The sequence below is a fragment of the Haliotis rubra genome, unplaced genomic scaffold, assembly GCF_003918875.1.
Source record: "Haliotis rubra isolate DU_JTF1 unplaced genomic scaffold, ASM391887v1 Scf941, whole genome shotgun sequence".
Taxonomy (NCBI): Eukaryota; Metazoa; Mollusca; class Gastropoda; order Lepetellida; family Haliotidae; genus Haliotis; species Haliotis rubra.
In genome coordinates, this window is record NW_025767681.1 from 322,565 (window position 1) to 340,116 (window position 17,552).

Consider the following 17,552-nt stretch of genomic DNA (forward strand, 5'->3'; position numbering starts at 1 on the left):
GAACGTTATGCTAATGAGTGTGTGGTTGAGACGGACCTTTGGGTGGTGGGAGTGTCATGGTCTGGGATAAAATAAATTACAATCACAGCACTGCCTTCTATGTCTGTCAAGGGGAGAGTTAATGCCCTTTTATTACCGTGAGCAGATGCTTCAGAATCACATCGTATCTGTCTCCAATCACCCCCAAGATGTCCATATTTTTCAACAGGACAACGCACGGGCACACACAACAAGACTTTCCATGCAGTATCTGGCCCAGCAACACATCCAGGTTATTCATTGGCCAGCACAATCTCCAGATGTTTCCCCATGGAGCACTTGTGGGACGAAATTGGTCAAAGTTTTGCGGCAACAACAGATGCGAAACATCCGAACTTGAGGCTGCACTACTGCAGAAGTGGAATGCCATCCTCAAGAACTCTATTCGGACAATTATTGACTCAATGAGGAGACGTTGAACGGCATGTGTCAATGCAAATGGCGGTCACACGCGATATTGACTTTTCAATTTGACCCCACGTGTTTGATCCTTTCTGACTGTGGAACATTTCAATGAATGAGCGTCTTTTCTGTGTTGTTGTTTTTTGTCAGTCGTCCATCTGTTATTATCCATTCAAAATTTTCTATTTCTTACACGTGCTTTTAATAATCTGAACTTATATAAGCGGTGCGTTTTCAATGATGTTCAGTATATTTCTAACTGCATCACACAGCAGGTATGTACAATGTATATATTTCTAACTGCATCACACAGCAGGTATGTACAGGTATGTACAATGTATATAATTCCAACTGCATCACACAGCAGATATGTACAATGTATATATTTCTAACTGCATCACAACACACCTACATGGCAACTGTGAACGCTATTTCTGCATGCCAGTGTATATAATTATCACACTTTAAATGTGTCGATACACTTGTTTACTTCGATTTAATATTTTACTGACTGATCACATGTTGTAATCCCGGGAAATGCAGAGTTGTCTCCCTTAGTTGACAATTGTTCACATTAGTATTACGCGTGTCATATAAACCTGGGACATACGGATTTATAGTGACATCCAAATTACAGAGTTTTAGCTTTTCAGTTGTATATGTTCAAATCTGGTCTTAGTTTATAAAATGTAAATAGTCATAGACAAGAGATTTCCCTTTGCATTTGTAAAATAGAAAGTGTCGATAAATAAAGACAAAACTAATGTCCCTCAGCTGATTTTGTACCAGTGCGTGAGTCATCACAGATATCATGTCTGGCTTGCTAGAATGATGGCAGTCAGTGAACTGAGGCGAATGAGACGACTGGGCCTCACGTGAACACTTTGAACCTAGAAATTCAGGGGTGACGTGTCATATATTGATTATATGGACACAAACGTGGTATTTCTTGGTCGTTGAACTAACGAGGCCAGAACCAAGCAAATAATGTGAATCGCTGTGTCAAACTATAAAAATATCAAAGAACTTGTAAACAAACACGTAACGCTTAAAGACAGATCTCCCTCTTACCATGAGCCAGTGTGAGTACTTCAATATCGGCTTAATGCTCACATACGTATGTGTACGTGTTATGAGTCTGGCAGCTGTGTCGTAAACAAATATCTAACTTGTATAGTAAACTGTCGCAGTAGTTCAAACGTAATGAAAGCAGTTTGCAGATGTTGCTGACGTGATTCTCCATGCTCATTGCTGAGTCAAAGATGACTCCTAGCTTTCCAGCATAGCTTTCTGGCTGGACATGACCGTGTCGCATGGGACCTCGAACTCGATCAGTTCAGTTCCCTGAACAGTGAACAGGGATTGAGACAATTGTTGAGTAATGTGGCAAACCTTAATTCTCTACTCTCAAAGTCAAACATGCAATGATACACGACTGTTTCCGTAACATGAGATACCGTGGAAACCAAGATAAAGCAACCAATAACTACAAGATGTGCTGTTATCAAGAGAATTGAGAAGTATTGATGTTGTTTCAGCTGAATCTCTACAACATGCTGCATCAGTTTTGGGCGATAGTTCTTAAACAAGCATTTGATTCCATCTTCTTGGTCAATATATATCTATTACTGGGTATCATAGATTTTACCAACGTGAAGCGTTTTGAAAGCAGTCACTGAGAATAAAACCGAGATTGAATGAATTAGTATCCCTGAATAAGGGGTGTTTCATGTAGCGATGTCCCATGAATTGCCGATTGTATATGAGCAATTCCTTGCAGAAAAAATATCCTTGCAGCAGCGTCGCCATTGATAGTGATGTGTCCACACAACAGAGACTTTCGCTTGCATGACTGTACATACAAAATTATCGAAATTACATAAGACAGCAAATATGCCGAATGTATGTCAAGAAGCAATGACGGAAATGTCCATGATTACTAAACTTACAAATCGTCTTGTGTGTATCTTATCTGTTAGGTGGGACAATCTCTACCTTAGCATTGAAGTAGGGGATTTGACAAATTGCCAAGAGTTGAAACATACCGTTAATGTCTTATTTAGGGGATTAGGTAGATTTGAACTGTGTATCATCAGCTTCATGTGGGTAGCATTATATGTATAGCATCCCGACGTATTGCTGATCTCATTACATCGAGTAAAACCCATAAGAGCTCCATGTTGGTGTTACCTACATTAGAACATGTCACACGGAGATATAGAATGGGTATAGATGTTGGGTGTAAATTTGGGATTAGGTAGCTTTGAACTTTGGTTCAGTTCCGTCTCGGAGAGTCAGCCTCAAGTGAGGTGAAACCTTGCTTGTCAACCTAATAATACACATGGGGAAGGTGACAGTGTTACAGTCAGTGTTGATGTTCAGTGTAAGTATATAATTTACACTCTGTGACAGTGTTACAGCCAGTGTTGATGTTCAGTGTAAGTATATAGTCTACACTGGTGACAGTGTTACAGTCAGTGTTGATGTTCAGTGTAAGTATATAGTCTACACTGGTGACAGTGTTACAGTCAGTGTTGATGTTCAGTGTAAGTATATAGTCTACACTTGTGACAGTGTTACAGCCAGTGCTGATGCTCAGTGTAAGTATATAGTCTACACTGATGACAGTGTTTACAGTCAGTGTTGTATGTTCAGTGTAAGTATATAGTCTACACTGGTGACAGTGTTACAGTCAGTGCTGATGTTTAGTGTAAGTATATAATTTACACTCGTGACAGTGTTACAGCCAGTGCTGATGTTCAGTGTAAGTATATAGTCTACACTGATGACAGTGTTACAGCCAGTGCTGATGTTCAGTGTAAGTATATAGTCTACACTGGTGACAGTGTTTCAGTCAGTGTTGATGTTTAGTGTAAGTATATAGTCTTACACTCGTGACAGTGTTACAGTCAGTGTTTATGTTCAGTGTAAGTATATAGTCTACACTGGTGACAGTGTTACAGTCAGTGTTGATGTTTAGTGTAAGTATATAATTTACACTCGTGACAGTGTTACAGTCAGTGTTGATGTTCAGTGTAAGTATATAGTCTACACTGATGACAGTGTTACAGCCAGTGTTGATGTTCAGTGTAAGTATATAGTCTACACTGGTGACAGTGTTACAGCAGTGCGTTTATGTTCAGTGTAAGTATATAATCGACACTCGTGACAGTGTTACAGTCAGTGTTGATGCTCAGTGTAAGTATATTGTTCTACACTGGTAACAGTGTTACAGCCAGTGCTGATGTTCAGTGTAACTATATAGTCTACACTGGTGACAGTGTTACAGTCAGTGTTGATGTTCAGTGTAAGTATATAGTTTACACTCGTGACAGTGTTACAGTCAGTGTTGATGTTCAGCGTAAGTATATAGTCTACACTGATGACAGTGTTACAGTCAGTGTTTATGTTCAGTGTAAGTATATAGTCTACACTGGTGACAGTGTTACAGTCAGTGTTTATGTTCAGTGTAAGTATATAATCGACACTCGTGACAGTGTTACAGTCAGTGTTGATGCTCAGTGTAAGTATATTGTCTACACTGGTAACAGTGTTACAGCCAGTGTTGATGTTCAGTGTAACTATATAGTCTACACTGGTGACAGTGTTACAGTCAGTGTTGATGTTCAGTGTAAGTATATATTTACACTCGTGACAGTGTTACAGTCAGTGTTGATGTTCAGTGTAAGTATATAGTCTACACTGATGACAGTGTTACAGCCAGTGTTGATGTTCAGTGTAAGTATATAGTCTACACTGGTGACAGTGTTACAGTCAGCGTTGATGTTCAGTGTAAGTATAAATCGACACTCGTGACAGTGTTACAGCCAGTGTTGATGCTCAGTGTAAGATATATTGTCTACACTGGTAACAGTGTTACAGCCAGTGTTGATGTTCAGTGTAAGTATATAGTCTACACTGGTGACAGTGTTACAGCAGTTTCCTATCCCAGACGGTCCACCTGTGTCTGTTCCCGCCTCCACTCAGACTGTGACAGAGGGACAGACGCTGACTGTGACCTGCTATGTCGACTCTATACCTGCAGCAGCCGTGACATGGACAAGGAAAGCTGGTGGTAGCTTTTCTACCTGACCATCAGTAACATGCAGAGAGATCACAGGCAGGGACATATGTGTGTGCAGCTACCGACACCCTGAGTCCTTGTGTGGGGGACATCTGTAGTGAGATCTGACACTGTGAAGGTGACAGTGGCTGTACAGTGTAAGTATCATTGTTAGAATACTGGACATATGTATGTACAACTACCAGCATCCTCAGTCCTTGTGTGGGGACATCTGTAGTGAGATCTGACACTGTGGAGGTGACCGTGGATGCACAGTGTAAGCATCATTGTCAGAATATCTGTCAGAAATATCTGTGTACAGCTACCACAACCCTCATGCGACAACTTTATGTTCAAATCGCCTGGATGAGTTCCTGTCTGTAAGTAAGAGTATGTGGTTGCTGTCATCACATGTCAGGTGTGTTCCATGGGCGAACAGACCTCGAAAACGCGTTGAAGCTGGCTGCTGTCAAGGAAGTGTTGTACAATTCATGGGGTTTTATCACATCTGGCGTTTGATATTAGGCACCGCGTGTTGTACTGTTGTACAAAACTAGGCTTGCCACTGTCTGTCTGTTTGCCCAATCGCATTTGTCTCCTATTGCGTCATGTATGTGATCCCGAATCATTTTCCGAGATGCAAGATGCAAGATGCACAAGTACCGATCTTCATCAGACATTGTTATTCAAAGTCTTTGTGTAACGTTGCATCATTTTAGTTGATGAATGCCACTGTATGTTCCAACAATGTGGCTACCATCACATTGTTTGGGGTGAGGGTCGTGGCATTCCTGCCAATATGAGTGTGAGTCTTTCACATCCGTATAATATATACCCTGTTTTGCACGTGTCTTTTCACCATTAACATGTTCACCGCCAACTCTCGAGGCGGTTCAGTGACAGTAAACGAGTCTGATGCAGTGATATTGAGTTGCCATATTGACAATAATCTAAGGTCAGTCATCAGATTACTGAATGGAACAGAGGAGTTGACAAGGGCAGATAACTACCTGACAGCAACATATAGACTGGAGTCAGCAGATTGTAGACAAAGAGGGAACTACTCTTGTACTGCCACCAACAACATCGGGGCACCTGTCACCCAGACGGTGGAGCTGCTGGTGAGTATATCCATGAAGGTTACTATTACATACTTTCCTCCGTCTTCCTCCAACTTTTTCCCATGGCACGTAATTAGTTCAAGTAAAGACATTATATACTAGCAGCAAAAGAAACAAATTTCCCTTCGCAGTAACGGATAACTGTAAACTCATTTGATGTTTTGATTTCGTATATTTTGACAACATCTCCAACTGTACCTGAGCAAAGACATTCCTTCCCAAACTCAGAATGGAACCCAGGAAATGGTCTCAAAAACGCAACCTGATATCGGAGATGGTACGGTGTTCTCCATGTTTTCATGCAACTCATGCTGCACGTGCTGTTCACAAGGACCAACCGTATAAACTGCTCCCCAAACCTGGTTGAAACATTCACAATACAACGTCAGCAGGATGCCGCGAGTCAAAACAGGAACCAGGCGCTAGGATGAGACTTGAAGCTGGCCACACTGTACAAGCCGTTGCCAATCACTTCCAGTTCAACATTCCGACCATCTACGGGCTGCAGCAACGTTTCCGGGCCACCAACACCACAAATGATCTCCCCAGCACTGGCAGACGAAGAGTGACTTCAAGACGACAAGACCGCCATGTTGTGCGACAGCATGTACAGAATCCCCTCATGCAGGTATCCGAAACAGTCCGCCAGACAGTGGGAACACACGGAAGACCAATCGGTACTAATACAGTACGCCGACGTCTGGAACCTCCATTGCCGTAGACCTAACCGCAGACCTATCCACACCCCTCGTCATCGGCGTGAACGTCTACAGTTTGCCCTACAACACCAAAACTGGCGATAAAGTGACTGGTGTGAGTGTATGAGTTAATTTAACGTCACATCGGCAATATCTCAGCCATATCGTGACGAAAACAATTTATACAATAAAAGTGAAAATAGTTTGAAGATTAAAACCTGTTGACGATTGACAGTAAATCACAGATAATCACAGATATAACATAAAACTAGCAAACAAAGCTAAAACATTTCAATTAAAGAAGACAATACAATATAAAACACGGGCTATAGATTGCCAACAACTGAAGGTAGATCACCATACTAGGAACCATGAGGAGTTACATTACTTTTGCTACCTGCATTGAGCCTTGCTGGATTTACACCATCCCTTCAGCCGCTGGCGATTGTAGGATAATTTAGCCGAAATTTAAAAGAACAAAAATACTACATTTAAAAACTTTGAAAAGTTTTTTGGGGTTTACTTACATACCCTCCCAGGAGGCCAATAATTTTACGCTACTTCAACCCCTTTGGGGATACAGCCACTAACAATCAAAGTTGACAATCTGAACTACCAATTATAAAACTTTATCTATTTACAAAACATATATCAAAATTCATTTAACAAATCTATCTCTTTTAAAAATAAATGATTAAATTATAATAAACTTTATAAAAAGATCCTCTACTGTTTTGATGTTGAAATATTTATCCCTTTATGATGGGAAATTTAACACAGTCAAGCAAGACATGCTTGACCGTGGCTCTCTCATCACAAGGGCTACAAAACGGAGGATCCTCTCCTTTCAGTAGGTATGCATGAGTATATCTTGTGTGGCCAATACGACATCGTCTTGATGACAAATCTGGACTGACAACCCAAGTAAGTGTAACCGATACATGGTTTTGTTTCATGTAATTTATTGATACCTACTTGGGTGTCCCACTTCTTTGCATCAGATCACGGATGTAGGTTCTAATGCTAGCTTTGAGTATTGGATAAGAAGTGGTGTCATAGATTTGTTGAGTGCTGCCTTGGCTGCAAGATCAGCCTTTGTATTCCCAGAAATGCCAACGTGCCTGGGTAACCAACAAAAGACGATGTCGCAGTGGCCAGTTGCAAGCTCATTATACAATTCAATAATTTCTAATAAAAGTGGATGTTTACAAGAAAGATTTTTAATAGCCTGAAGACACGAAAAAGAGAATCGGAAAAGATTATCTATTGTTTATATTTACGGTGTTTATATATATACTTAATAGCTGTTGATATGGCGTTAGCTTCTGCTGTGAAAATTGAGCTGTTGTTTGGTAGTCGAGAGGATATTGTTTGGGATCCAATGACATTGGCACATGCCACCGCGCCACCATCCTTGGACTTCTATCTGTAAATAAGGATTTGTTTGTATTATATTTATTTTTAATTAATTATATTCTTGTTTATCTTGTAATTCATTAGTTTCAGGTTTCTTAAACTTTGTCAGAGTTAGGTCAACTTCAGGCCTGACCAGTTGCCAAGGAGGAGAAGAAAGAAGACGGGAAGGAGATATATTTTCCAGCTCAATGCCGGCAGCAGAAATGAATGGTTTAATTCTTAAACCAAGAGGAGGAACAAGAGAAGGCTTTTGGTTGTACAAATCCCTCGTAAAGAGGAGTAAAGACATAGTTAAATGCAGGGTAAGACTCGTTAGAATAAAGTTTTGTTATATACTGCAAGGACAATTTTATACGGCGTTGTGTAAGAGATGGCTCATCAGCCTCGACGTAGAGACTGTCAACAGGAGAGGTTCTAAAGGACCCAAGACAAAGTCTTAGACCTTGGTGGTGGACAGAATCAAGTAATTTTAGGTTGCTTTTGCAGGCTCCACCATATACGATGGAGCCATAATCAAGTTTAGATCGCACCTATGATCTATATAAGTGAAGGAGGGTAATTTGATCCCTCCCAACTTTGAATTAGAAACAACCTTTAACAAATCAAGTGCCTTCAGACATTTAGCTTTAAGTGATTTGATATGTGGCAAGAAGGTTAAATGAGATCGAAAATTAGACCCAAGAATTTGGCCTCCTTTACAACTTTGATGGGAGTGCCATTTAAAAAATAGTTCTGGGTCCTTAATGCAGCTTATATTTTCTACAAAAGTGTAGACAATTAGTTTTTGATTTAGAAAACTTAAATCCGTTTTCAAGACACCATTTATTTATGTTATTTAAACATAACTGTAATTGCCGTTCAATAGCATACAGATTCTTACCACGACAAGAAATTTTTAAATCATCCACAAAAAGTGATCCATCTATTGAATCGTTTAAAACCTTGGATAAACTGTTGATCTTGATACTAAATACTCAGTTTTAGTAATTAATATAGTATCACCGTCCTTCAGATGATGAACAGTAGATTTAGAACCTTTGTCCTTTATTCTTTGGATCATGTTCCACACCTTTGACACAGATGTACGTGAATTTATTTTGGAAACATTGTTCCTCCAAGACTGACGCTTATTTTGTTTAAATGCGCGTCGAGCCTTGGCATTTAACATTTTACTTTGTCTAAATTATCGACGGAAGGATGTTTGCGAAAATAATTTTCCGCTTTCTTCCTGCACTTTCTGTCCTGTTTACATTCATTTTAAACCATGGTTTACGAATGTGTGGAGTTGCAGAGGACTGTGGAATTGTTCTGTCAGCAATGTCATCCTGAAAACGACTGTATAGGATCTTCATTTTCCTGAGCATGCTTTAACACAACACACAGCTTCATATAATGACCAATCAGCCCTGGCGAATTCCTTCTCGATAAAGGTGGATCATCACCAGGGTTGATTGTTTTGAGAATGGTTGGGAAGTGATCACTCCCACATAGGTCATCATGAATCATCCATTCAAATTCATTATACAAGATGGAGTCATATAGTGACAAATCCAGGGAAGAATTTGTTGGATGTAGCTGGATGTATCATAATTGGCTAAATCGGAAATGAATTCCTCAAGAATTTTGCCTTTAATATTAGTGTGGGCACTCCCCAAAGCGGGTTGTGTCCGTTGAGGTCGCCCATAATGAGACACGGCTTTGGAACCTGATCATAGAGATGTTGAAGATCCCATTGTCGAATGTCCGAAGAGTGAGTGAGTTATAAGCTGCACAGAGTCAAAGCAATATGCAGGGTCAGACGAACAGCTACGGTTTGAAGATTGGTATTAAGAGATACAGGGCTATGCATTATACCCTAGCGCACCAAAATGGTAGCACCCCCAGTTGCCATATCTCCCGGAGGAGAAAAGGAGTGATAATCGGTATACCGCCGCAGATTAAAGTTATCAGTATTTTTAGATAAGTCTCTTTGAAGACATAATGCTGACGGTTTACAATCTTGCATCAATAAGTGGATCCCATTGAAGTTTTTTTCAATCCTCTGCAATTCCACTGCATTAAAGTCGAGAATTGAGTCATGGTGCCTCAATAGCGATCGTTCTCGTGAATGTGAGGAGGAGCTATTCCTCCGTTTGTCTTGTGTAGACAGGGTAACGTCCACATCTAGAGGCCCAAAAGAGTTTTCTATGAGATCCTCTGGAGATAAAGGAATGATAGGGATTGGTTTTCTGTTTATTTTTCCCCTTTCTTTGACTGATTGAATGTCAGGCTGTTTGTGAGACGTTTCTGATTTTGGCTCAGGCTGTTTCTCGGTTTGACATCCAGATGTTGACTGAATTACTGGGGAAGTCGCTGATACAACTGAAGCTGAATTAATGGGTTTTTCAGACTTGACCCATATCAAGTCAGTCTAACAGGTTACAGAGGATGTCGCTACAGAGCGAGTTACTGCAGCAGAGTATGTTTTATTTGATGAAGTTGAGGTCTCAGTTATGAATAGCATTTTTGCGTCAAGATATGATATATTCTTTTCGCATTTCAGTTTCAATATTGTTTACTCTTTTTGCCAAACAGGACAGGATTTGGATGTAGCAGCATGTGGTCCAGAACAGTTTGCACATTTAAAATCATTGTCACATTCTGTATTTTCGTAGCAGTCACCACAACGATGACATGCAACAGAGCCACGACAAGAGTTGGACCCATGACCGAACTTCTTACACTTAAAGCAACGAAGTGGACTGGGGACATACACGTCCACTCCAATATTGAAATAACCCTCTTTAATGGATGGTGGTATGGATGCACGGGCAAACGGCAAGAGATAGGTGTTGGTTTTCACAATAGTACCCTCTCTTAATGGTGAAACGTTTTACAGCAGTTACACCCTGATCGTGAAGCTCTATAGCAATATCCTCGGATAGACAGCAAGCTCTGTCTCTGATAATACCTCGATACCTATTGTGATATAAAAAGAAGTTGGCCCAGATTGGCCCATGAGCCACCGCCTTCTGGCATAGGACACTAGGCAATTTCATAGATACAATTATATATAGAATTTGAATTTGAACAGCCAAGACCAAATAGTAATATGTTACATATGTGCACAAATAATCTCCATGCACCGGGCCTGGCGTGACCAGCCGATTGATAGAACCGGGCCCATTCTCCCACCCGTCTAGGTGAAGTTAGGGCAAAGTGGTGTGTTGGGCACAGGAACACTGTTCCTGGAACCAGTGCCCTCAACCACCAGATTCCGGTCCTTCACCAACACAGGGCGCAACCCACGGCGAACGGGTTGGTGGACCAAATATACCCACGGGTCCACAACGGGGGTTGAAGATCTCTTAGCGTTACCCAGCACCCACCACGAGGAGGTGGATCTTCACGGGTGCCACTGGCGATACAGGCAATGGAGAACTGTTCTGTTCACAGATGAGAGTCGGTACTGCGTATCAACTGCAGATGGCAGAACAAGAATATGGCCACGACGTGGCCAGCGTTACTCAGACCAATGTGTTATGGAACGAGACTCATGGGGAGGTGCAAGCATCATGGTATGGGGTGGAATAGGCCTGAACCAGAGAGTGGGTCCTGTGGTGTTCCAGAACCTTGGTCCAGGGAGAGAAGGCGGCATCACAGCGGTGCGCTACACCAACCTAGCTCTCAGACACCACGTCATACCACATTGCGCACGTCACCAGAACATTTTCCAGCATGATAACACCCGGGCCCATAATGCCATAGCTAGAGAGGACAGCAGAACGGTGTCAACATTATGCAGTGACAAGCCCTTAGTCCTGATTTAAACCCAGTAGAACATCTTTTGGATGAAATTCAGAGGAGACTGAATAATGTCATACCAAGGCCGAACACAGCCGATTTATTGCGCCAGGCCTTTCTCAGGGTGTGGTTCAAGGTGCTAATGGCCTTCATCAATCGATTGGTGCACTCCATGCATAGACGCTGTGCTTCAGTTATTGCCGCTCGTGGTGGTCACACTAGATACTGAAGTCAAGAGTCTGAATGTACTGCAAACGTTCACGTAATAACTTGGAATTGTGCTGAGTTATTCATTGGCGTGTCAAGATATTGTACCCAGGAAATGTTTTTGATCCGCATATTATGTCCATTTCTGTACTGATTTGATTACAGTGTCTATCTAATTTTGAATTCGTACTGACGTGTTTTTTTATGCTGAGTATATAATACTGTAAAGTTTTAGAACATCTGTTAATTGAACATAAGTCCTGATCAATCAGATGAGATATTCACAATTGGTAAATCAGTGATATGTATTTGTGAAACAAATGCGTGGGTGTGTTTCTTTGATTCGTGGGGAAATGTTGTGCATCAGGTTCACCGCGACTCAAAGGGACAGTTTCACAGCAACTCAAGTACGCCGCTAGACTGGGTGGTGACGTGACTGTGTCTGTGTCAGTCCTGGCCTACCCCCTTCCTACATTCACCTGGAGTAGATCCATCAGCACCAGCCAGGACCTCACTGGTTCCTCCAGCCCTGTCTCAGACATCTCAGACACTGCCAGACTACACCTTACTAACCTCCAGCAGCAGGACTTCGGGGACTACAGTCTGACAGTGGACAACGGTGTAGGCGGGTCAGTGACATACACAGTCAGCATAGTACCTGCAGGTGAGTGGCCGATTTTAATAACTCATTTTCTGCTTTTAGAGGCATTGGTGAATAGTTGTATGGATAGGTTTATGGATGGGAGGATGAATGGATGAGTGGATGGGTTTATGGGTTGATGGGTTGATGTAGAATTGTTTATGAATAACAACTTCTTTATTTCGTGAGTGCGACGTTTAGATACAGATTCTTGTACCGTTGTCAAGCAGGACTGCTCTCTGAATCTCTGACAGCCACATATAGACTTTGAGTCAGCCGATTGTAGACAACGGTACAAGAATCTGTATCGAAACGTCGCACTCACGAAATAAAGAAGTTGTTATCCATAAAAAAATTGTTCTATATTGTACGTCTCTAGTTCGAAAATGCCACTCAAACAAGTTATTGGTTGTTGGATGGTTGATATATATGTAGTCCATGGCGAACGCTTTGACGAACGCTTCATCTGATGTTCCTCATTCATCAAGCTCGCCTTTATATATGTGCACGTATCAATTTCAACCTGTTTCTTTCTACTGGTCTTCTTAGACCTATAAAATTGCTTTTTACCTTATGAGCTAAACTTCATAGCCTATGAGAGCGTGCTTTAGTCTTCTATAATTTCCCAAATGACAACAATTCATGGTTGAACGTCGATTGGTAACAGGCTAGGACGGCGAGGAAAAGAGCACTATTCTTTCAATATTCAGGAAGTCAATAACTTTGAAGCATTTAAAGATCGAAGCTTTCACAAAGTGAACGGCAATTGAGGCAAAGGTATGTTTTACAAATCAGTTCACGTGAGTCAATGTATCCAATATGTTGAAAAGGTAAGGTCTAAATCTGGCATTCACTATATTTTAAACACCTAAACCATATATTGACTGAAAAATCAGATCTGATGGTAAACTTAAAACAATATCAAAATCAGCAATTATTGAACACCATAAATTCCAATTCAGATTGTTGGGAGGATTACATTTATACATACATTATAACTGCTTGAGAACCTTTCTCTCGAACACGAATTTTTGTGATTGTTTATGACAATATTGATCCTTCACACAACTGACCAATAAAAGTTGAGTTTGCAAAATAATTGAATCCTTGAAAAATAATCGAACTTGCAAACTAGTAACATAATAACAAATATACGATGTTATTTCTATGAAAACACTAGTACCATCAATAATTTAGAATCTTGAATGACACATCAGCGTAATACTGTGATGTGATACATCACAGATCTTAAGGACAGAGACATAGCTTTCAAAAACAGACATTGAGTTTTGTCTGTGACAACGACATATCTATATGACAGTTAGAAATTCTGTCAACGCTAAATAATGACATTGCTTTTAAGTATCGAACTGAGAAAGTGACTCGGTAAGAAGAACGTGTGGTGAAATAGACAAATGAAATTATATAAACAGTTAAATCGTTAATCTACTGTCATAACATATAAAAAGCTCGCGCCTGTGAAATATCAACAAAACATTAGAAAAATAGCTCACACCAAAGCCTTCACCGAGTATTCACCGGACAACCTGCTTCCAAGCTGCGCGAACCTATTTCACTGCGCATGTGCTATGAGCGCAGCCCAGCTGTTGAAACCACTTTTCCCCCAAGCGCTGGGGGAAAATTAGTGAATCGTTTGAACTCCGATTTCGCGCGGGTTTTTTCATCGCGTTAATTTTCAACTTTATAAGTTGAATTTGCATTTTTGATGATTTGTTTCGGTAAGTCCATACCGAAAGGTATCAGAATCTGCAAAGTTGTGTTTTACGTTGCATGTGACCTTTAACTGTTACTTTCTAGTTCAGGACTGGGGTAGCCTAATGATTAAAACGTTCGCTCGTCACGCCGAACGTCTGGGCTGGATTCCCTACATGAATGCAATATGGGAAGTTCATTTTAGGTTTCTCCTGCTATGATATTGCTGAAATATTGCTAAAAGCGTAAACCCATACTCACCCACTGCGAGTTGTTTTAGTCACGACGAGGCTCAATTACAGTCGACATAGAGACAAATGCATAAACCCTGTCATAAAAACATCCCCAGTTCACAACTATTTTTGTTTGATGATTGATCATTACTTCCATTTTTATGGCACTTGAACATTCCAACATGACAACGTTCGTATTAATTTGTTGTAAGGACCACCACAGATACCTTCACAGTTTAGAGATCTGGGCAGTGCAACAACGTCGTCGGTATGGTGGTCGTGGCTGCCTGGGTTCAATGGTGGACGCCTCAGACGTTTCTGATTGAGTATCTGGTACAAGAAAGTGATGGACTGTGTATTGCAATTCGAATCAATCTGGTGAAGAAGAAATGGACTGTGCACAATTCTGACTGGATGATGGGGATATTGAGCAGGATGGTGGTGGCGTAAAGATGGGCCTTATATCTGAGAGATTTATTTCTTTCCGACTACTTGCTAAAATGAATATGGGGATATGGACTTTAATGTAGCATCTGAAACTGAATCATGTGGACTCAAGGAGAACCATACATTGCCCACGTGTCAGTTAAATCATATTGATAACTCATCATCCCCAGTTGCCAAACATTTCTTTAATGAATTTATTTTAACTTTTAATAGCACTATTGGGATGCGATTATTTTTTGAAATCCAGCGGCAATGGATTTTAATGAACAGTAACTGCTCTTGTGTCTGTGTAAAGTACTACCACAGTATCGCATATCATGTTGTGTGCACCGTGAAAGAATACTGCATTCTGAGTGTAAACTTGTGTATCTGCGTTAGCAATATCAGTCTGAATAGAACTAGAAGTCAGCGTTCCACGTTTTATACATATTTTCTGTGTGATTGGACACAAGTCTACTGATCACTGTCACCCTTTCACCTGATACGGTGACATGCGATAAGTAATCGTCTGTTATGATTTTTCTGTTAAACTGTAGATCCACAAACAAAAACTCGAAACTCCATCTACTAGTACTGGAGTAACAGCAGGAGCGGTGGTAGGCGGGATACTCATCACCTTGCTCATTGTGGGAATTGTACTCATGGTACTCTACATAAAAGCTGGCAGGTGCAGAAATGTTAAAGGTATGTGGTTACATTTGAGTTGTATAAGGATGCAAGCTATTCAAGGTCAACCAATATAGTCTCCAATTGCTGTTCCATACTTTTGAGTGATATGCTTGAAAGAAATATCATATCATTAGGATTTCTATTTTACGATACATTTGCAATTGGTATTCACAAAACAAGATTTAGTTTCACTAACAAAATACATGTTAAATGTTGCGATTATTACGTACTACATTCATTTTGTGGCATACTGCTGCATTTATCTTTTTTTTTTAAATTCATTTTCGATCAATGCGACTTGTTTCCATGAAGGGTGTGTGTTATAAACTAAATACCATCCCATCTGGCTATTTTTTGTTTTCCAGGAAGTGGATCGGCAATGTTGAATACTTGCATAGCAATGTAACGAAATTATGAAATATGGTAAAGAGATAACAAATACACATACTCCCTGATAAATCGTCTTAGGAACTTACAACTATAATGTTCTGCCAGAGTCGATCTTTGTAATATTGTTGCAGCAGGCATTGTTTTTGTGTGTTTAACAGGATAACCCCTAACCTGTGGAAATGGACAACAGAGGATATTCATCATTAGGTATGTACTGGTGTCGGGTTGTTCATTGTGTTGGTCGTCACGATATGGCTGAAATATTGCCGATGTGACGTTAAATAGTAACTCACTCACTCACTCATTGTGTTGATATTATCATTATCCCTGGGTCTGTTTCAGTAGCAAAATAATTACTATCTTGTCATATGTATTTGCTTCAGATCAAATTAACGGTCCAGCTCAGTATTCCAATTTGGAGGAGGAATCAGAAAAGCGACACTACTCTCAGTTGAAGATTTATCAGAATACAAAAGTTAGGTGCAGATGTTGGTCTTTTCTGTACTAAGTTGAATTCATGGGAAAGGTTAGATTATTGAACTGCTGGTAAGAAGGGCGTTACAATTTGAGTTTATTGATGAAATATGTAATGGATCTCATCTTCAGAGAATGCTGCAGGAGATACAAGTACCTATGAAGGCGTGACCGAGACTCCTCCTGTGACCTATGAGTCCATCAGTTCCCCGCCATACCAGAACACTGGGGCACATTCTCAAGGTAACCAACACAAGGAACAATCTTGCTGACTGGGATCTTGTGTCATCGCCATGGATCAACAGTGTTCACGAATTGTTATCGGCGTAATCCTAAACATGTGCTCAGCCTCCTGTTAAAATGTAACGTACTTTATGATATCTATGATATTACAGTTCATATCACATATGTGTGTGATTACCTTTAGTTCTGTAATTTTCAGGTCCCGAGCATGGACACACTTAACGAAGCACCAGCAAACATCATGATATTGGAGCCAGGTGCTGATCACGAAACAAGGTTAACGTACTGCATTCCTTTGCTTTGCAGTAACACATCTTCTTTGGTTTTCTCAACTTTTCATTATTTTGTGTTTGCAAGATCAGTATCATTGATACATGCACATTTACTTTGAGAAACCAAAACAATCAAGTGAACGTCAAATCATTTGTATAATACTATATTTTTATTTGTTTATTTTGTATCATGCCTTTTCAGATCTCTTCTTTGTAGAATATTTAACGTTAAATGTATCACATTGTAAGTAAAAATATTTTCACACATCCGTTTGGTGATTATGTGGTAACATGGTTCCATAAATAGAACTACCACAATAGAAATCCGATCTTTCAATAATGCCACAACCGCTAAGGACGGGACTCCGTCGTGATTTGGAGAGGGATCAGTAGAGGTCACAGAAGCGATCTCCTGTTCTACATGATGACAGGTGAGCCCCATAGTGACGACATTCTCTGTGTGCACTGATGCAATATAATCAGACTTCAACTATTGGGAAATATCGAACAGCCTCATTCTGTTGCCATGAGACCTTAGTCTTATTGAACGCAAATGAAATGTGCTACAGATCACCCACTCATTATGGTCCCATTGAAGTGTGGAACAATCATCTTTCCAGACACCAATTGGGAGCAAAAGGCGACTATGCGGGTTTGTGTCGTGTCACCTTTTTTCAGACAACGAGTTTGTTTCCGTCACTGTTACGTGTGTCCTTTGCTATTTAAACGGATGAACACAGTT

The 17,552-nt window shown here is 40.5% G+C and overlaps 1 protein-coding gene and 1 long non-coding RNA gene across 1 annotated transcript in view; one reads left to right on the forward strand and one right to left on the reverse strand.

Annotated features, from left to right (window-relative positions):
* Window positions 1-17,342, reverse strand: part of LOC124264788 — a 22,957-nt gene extending 5,615 nt beyond the window's left edge. The window contains exon 1 of the long non-coding RNA XR_006895245.1: window positions 17,170-17,342. This is a non-coding gene — a long non-coding RNA (uncharacterized LOC124264788). The remainder of the gene's footprint in view (window positions 1-17,169) is intronic.
* Window positions 1-17,552, forward strand: part of LOC124264777 — an 89,097-nt gene that overhangs the window by 47,464 nt on the left and 24,081 nt on the right.